The sequence below is a fragment of the Zingiber officinale genome, chromosome 4B, assembly GCF_018446385.1.
Source record: "Zingiber officinale cultivar Zhangliang chromosome 4B, Zo_v1.1, whole genome shotgun sequence".
Lineage (NCBI taxonomy): Eukaryota > Viridiplantae > Streptophyta > Magnoliopsida > Zingiberales > Zingiberaceae > Zingiber > Zingiber officinale.
The window spans coordinates 58,029,932-58,035,846 of NC_055993.1; the positions used below are offsets into that span (position 1 = coordinate 58,029,932).

General features: G+C 38.2%; 1 long non-coding RNA gene across 1 annotated transcript; it reads left to right on the forward strand.

Moving 5' to 3' along the window:
- Positions 1 to 203: 203 nt before the first annotated feature.
- On the forward strand, positions 204 to 2,623 carry LOC121975082. Its single transcript, XR_006110232.1, has 2 exons — positions 204 to 636; positions 2,443 to 2,623. It is a non-coding gene; the product is annotated as an uncharacterized LOC121975082 (long non-coding RNA).
- The last annotated feature ends 3,292 nt before the right edge of the window (positions 2,624 to 5,915 follow it).

Below are 5,915 nucleotides of genomic sequence, written 5' to 3' on the forward strand. Positions count from 1 at the left end.
GAGTGGGCGAGCGCTTTCGACAGTGGCAAGAGGCGAAGAAAGGCAAGTTCAAACCCTTATGTTTGTGCGAGATATGTGAGGTAAGGAGGTAGGAAACTTAGAGGTGTGAGATGTTCTTCGGAATGGTTTCTATCCTATAGTTTGGTTTGATTTCTTTGTAGATTTTGGTTCGGCTTGGTTTCCGTTGATGTTATTGCTCGGGTGGATCGTTCTTTTTGGTGAATCTCGTGGTTTTCGCTTGACTGTGAATGGCTCTGTGGTGTTGATGTTTCGAGCTTTCTGTATGATATCTGTTTGCTAAAATGCCGGATTGGAATGCGATTGGTGGATTGAAACGTGATTTGAGTTTTCCGCGACAATCTTGCTCAATTAAATGCCTATATGGGACGCTGAATGGAAAACTAGTTGTGATTTGATTATGGAATGATCTAGCTTTACTCTATGAAGACTCTCCAGAGTTCCACCAAGGATTTGAGGCGTTGTGTGAATTCTTTGAGGTCGTCAGTTGTTTTGGTCCTATTCAAATGAAGATCTCGAACTTGTCTTGAAGCTTGGATTTTGAATTTCATTTTGGTGTTGCGGCTGCCCTGCTTCTCTTGTCTAACGGTGGGGTTTTGGGAGTATTCAAGTTGATGGGTAATGTTTTGCTCTATTTCATTTCTGCCAATGAATGACTCAAGCATGTTTTCAGTTTATTTTGATCGGAATGTCGGTGTTTCCTTTCTCCATACGCATCTTGAAATCGGGTTTATGTAGGATGGATGGTTGATGCACTCGGCTTTACTTCATTGGCTGTGATCGGTTGATGGAATTATGGATACATGATTTCAATGAGTTTATGAACTGTCTGGTATTTGGTATTGCTCTGATTGATTGGGTTTCGGTTTGGTAATTATGCTTATTAAGGGTGAGTCGGTGATGGTTTTTGGTTTTACTTCCAAATTTTTGATCGATTCGCTGGATAGTTGGATTTTGATCGAAGCTGCTCATGTTCCTCCTACTAATTTCCTGGATTCTGGACAGATAAGTGTAGTTTTGATTTGTTTTGTTTCCTTTTTGGTTCATGAAGATTTCGGACTCATGGTAGTAGTGTTCAAGCCTTGAACGAAGATGCTTTTGTTGGTTCTATCTCTTTAGAAGTGTTGAACAGATTATGTTGGTGTGGAATCAGTCCGTTGATGCTGTGCTCATTCCATTGTTTCATAATGTTTTGGGCAGAATGTTTTATGCTGTGCTTGTTGATGCGTTTCCACTGGATTTTCATAGATTATAAGAACTCGTCCTGTTGTCGCTTCACCTCATGTTTAGCTTTACCGAGTTGCCATGATTGTGGTGATTTTGATCATAATCGATTGTCGTTCTGTTGTGTCAGGTTTTTTTCTTGAGCCTAGGACAGTGTCTTTGGTTTTGCTCGGTTTTCTTTTGACCACTTATGATCGGGAAACAAATATCTTGGTGTTTTGATTGGCTGATGGATGTTTTGTATCCTTTTGAAGTTTATGTAAATTATGGATAGAATGCCGATGGTTTTGGATTAACTCCTTGCTTATGGAAATGCTAGACTGTTTTGAGACAGAAATGAAGTAGTTAAATGGTTTTTCATTGTGTTTAATTCTGGTGTTGACTGTGGTTAAAGTTTTCAGATCAGATTTTGTTTTGATGATTGGGTATTTACTATGAGGATTGTGTTGCATACTTGGATTTTGGTCATTTTTCTTGGTTAGTGGGTTCTGTTGGGAAAGAACAAATCAATGGCATTTGGAATTCTTTCGAGTTTGCACTTTGTGATAAAAATTCAAGTGGATTTTTCCGATTGGTTTGTTATCTACTGAAGGTGTTGTATTTATTTCCTTTTAAGTACTCAGATATTAACACTTGCTTTAAGCTAATTTGTTACAAATGAGTTAAGAACCTATTTTGTGTCATACTTGAGTTATATTCAAATTGGATAAGAAATGGTCTTATGAAATGACATGGCTACAGATTGTTATGAAACGAGTTAATGACATAGTTATATTATGAGTAGGTTAAGTTTTATGTAGCTAATTGGATGGGTATGAGCATATGTGGTGACAGTATGGGTTGGGTGACCCGGGATGAACTTCGGGGAGGGCCCTTCCAAAACATGATTATACTGTAATTTATGATTGAAACTATAATTTATTGTTAGCTTCGGCTAAATAACTGCATGTTCTCCTAGGAGGTACCTCTAGGGTCATGGAACTATTGACTGGCTCTAATAATGGTTACCGGATATGTGACATATTCACCCTATTAGCTATATAAGATCACTTATGCATTGTATATCTTTATTTGCTTTACTGTAGTTGGGTTATGTTTCCTGCTGGCTTCTAGTTTCTATTTCTATTACTTCATGGATGTTCTTTTATTCATATTGGTTTGTGCTTGCTAGGTCGTAGACTCATGATGTCTACTTTACAGGTGGAGATGACTCTCAAGATATTACGGAAGGTATTACGGACGGAGTAGACGAGGAGGCGGGATGGACGCATGGTACTGTCTGAAGTCTAGGAGTGTAGAGCATACTGATTTCATTGTGAAAGATTTTTTTTTATTATTTGTAAAGAGGGATGTTTGGGAATTATTGTCCTTATTCATTAAACTCTTGTTCGATGCAGTCATTTTCATTGGTTAAGATAGTTCTTCTGGGTATGATTGTACTATGCTTATCTACACAGTAGATGACGAGAGGATAGTGAAAAAAAAACTTGAGGAAAAATCTAGGGATGTTTCAGATATTACTTTAAAAACCCTACACAAGGTAAAGTGTTTGTTGCCAAAAGTGATATTTTTCTAGAAAGAGAATTTATTTCTAGAAGAGCTAGTAGGAGTAAAGTCGATCTTGAAAAAATTTGAGATACATAAGCTAGCAATGAGACCTTGATGGAAATTGAATAGACACCACCAAATGTTGTGGATTATGAATCTGTTACACCACAAAGAATTGTGGAGCAACAACCTATTCAAGTATGACAAGTTCTACACAAATTTGATAGGGTACGTTATCAACCTGAGAGATATTCTTTTCTCTTGTTTAACTATAGTGATGTAATGCTTGTTGATCTCAATGAGCCTATATCTTATCAGGAAGCTATCATGAGCCCAGATTCTGAGAAATAGCTAGAGGTCATGAGGTCTGAAATGGAATCCATATACACTAACCAAGTATGAACTTTGGTTGATCCACCTGAAGAGATCAAATCCATTGGGTGTAAGTGTATCTTTAAGAGAAAGATTGGTATAGATGTTCATATGCATACTTATAAGAGTGATTGGTAGCTAAATGATTCAAGTAGATTTATGATACAGACTATGATGAAACCTTTTTACCAGTTGCAATACTTAAGTTTATTCGGATCATACTTGCTATTGTAGTTTACCATAATTATGAGATCTAGAAGATGGATGTCAAAATTCTATTTCTGAATGAAAATTTACTCAAGGATGTGTACATAATATTACTTGAGGGTTTTGTAGATCTAAAGAATGTTGGAAAGGTATGTAAGTTGCAAAGGTCCATTTATGGTTTAAAGCAAGATTCAAGAAGTTGAAATCTTTGATTCAATGATGTGATCAAAATGTTTGGTTTCATAAAGAATGAAGATGAACCTTGTGTGTACAAGAGGATTAGTGGGAGTACAATTATCTTTCTCATCTTGTATGTAGATGACATACTTCTTATTGGAAATGATATTGTAACGCCTGAAAATTCTCAAATTAATTTTAGAAATATTCTATTATTTTTTCTAGAATTTTAGAATATTTTTACAGAATTTTTGGAATAGCAGAAGTAGCAAAATTAAATAAAAACGTAAAACGGCCTAAGCGGGAATTGAACCCGAGACCTATTAGACTCCATGACCTATAGATGACTTTAGTAACCAAGGGGCCCAGCAGGGGTGTGCTGAAAGAAGAGGGGAACAATTATATTTATGATTGAGTTAGGTCATATTTACCACTTAATATAAATAGGGAATTAAGAGAGGAATTATTATTTTCTAAACGACAACTTTTCCCTCACCCTCACACGCCGCCCCCTCTCTTCTCCCGCACCTTCTTCTTCACGCCAAGCCCAAGGAAACCTAGGGTTCCATCCCTAGGGTCGTAGGAGCACTTTCCGGCGACAACTCCGGCACGAGGACGTTCCTCTCCGCGAGAAGAACGCGTAGACGTAAGAAGACCATCGAAGAGATCTTCTTCTCCGGAAATCTAGCGATCGGATTGTAAGAAAACTTAGCGCAGGAAGTGAGTAACCCCTCACATGCAGTATAAGTAGCTAATTGTATGCTTTTATGTTCTTAGTTAGCTTTTATACCCTTAGTGCAGCCATATGCAGAATTAGAGCACGGTAGGTGCTCGATAAAATGCCTAGTACAGTTATACGCTACAGTAGGCATTTTAGTAGTTCAGTTAAATGTCATAGTTGAATTTTTAAATAGCATACATAGCCTTGCTCCCATTTACATGGGACTACGGTCCAATGGGTGGGCTCCCATAGTCACCTCTAGGTTCAGATAACCTAGCTCTAGGTTCAGATAACCTAGTAAGACCAAGATAAGATATATTAGCTATGAATCAGTATTTTACTTTATCAGTGGCACTGTACTGGACTTCAGTTGTCCATAGGTTGGGCTCCCATAGTCGTCCCTAGGTTTAGATAACCTAGTAACCCTACTAGATTCGGGACTTGCAACCTCGGGTCTAGTCAGGGATGCGCGCATAGCAAGTACAGTTGCCGGGTCCATCAGCAGCATGTTTAGTATTTTTATCTACTTATGAAAATAGTTTTCAAACTTCACAACAAGATATGTGAATACAGCCTAGCTTTGATTTAGTTAGCTTGTCGATACAATGAATAGCTTTTGTTCAGTATTTGTTTAGCATGATCAATTTGTCGATATGCCATGTTTTTAGCCTTTTCAGCATGATCATTAGCATATATTTCGAATAGCATCTTTTGAAAGCATGATTTCCTCGAATGCATGTTTTGTGAGGTAGATGGTTTCTTACTAAGCTCCCAAGCTTATAGTTTCATTTTCCTTATACTGCAGATATAGGTAAAAGGAAGATGGATTAGCGGAGGCTGGAGGACAATGCGACGAGATGTGTGTGAGAAGGAACGTGGAATGAAGATCTTTGGGGAAACTAGCAGATTTAAGAACTTAGTATTTCTTATAACGTTACTTTTCCGCACTTTTAGTTATTTGGGTGTCCTGAATTATGAATGTTATGCTTAGATTACTTGTTGTCTGGATATTAGATAGCTAACCATGAGTAATGACATGCCTAGTATTAGTGTTGTGTTTGTAGTTGAATTTCTGAAGGTTCGGTACGAGGTTGGGTCTGATTTTTGCAGAAATCAGAAACCCAATCGATCAGCCGATCAATTGAGCAGTCCTCAATCGATCAGCCGATCGATTAGAAGAAGTCCCCGCGTACAGAACACTATGGGATCGATCAGCTGGTCGATTGAGGAACCCTCAATCGATCAACCGATTGATTAGGAAGCGATCTGCCGTGTACAGAAAGCTGATGAATCGATCAGTTGATCGATCGGCCATGGATCGATCAGCCGATCGATCGGGAAATTGCTCCCGCAAACAGAGAGCTCCTGAATCGATCTCTGGATCGATTGGCCAGGCTGGATCGATCAGTCGATAGATCCAGAATTGACCCCGTGCACAGTAGCATGTTGAATCGATTAGTGGATCGATCAGACAACTACAATCGATCAGCCGATCGATTGGAATGTCTGATTTCAGCTAGAAGTGTCTAATGTCAGGTTTTTGACCAAATAGAAAGTTAAGTTTCCTTCTTTAGCATTTGTACAACCTTGGAAGTGTACTCTGAACATAGAATTCCCGATTTCATAGCAAATAGTAGAGAGTTTTAAA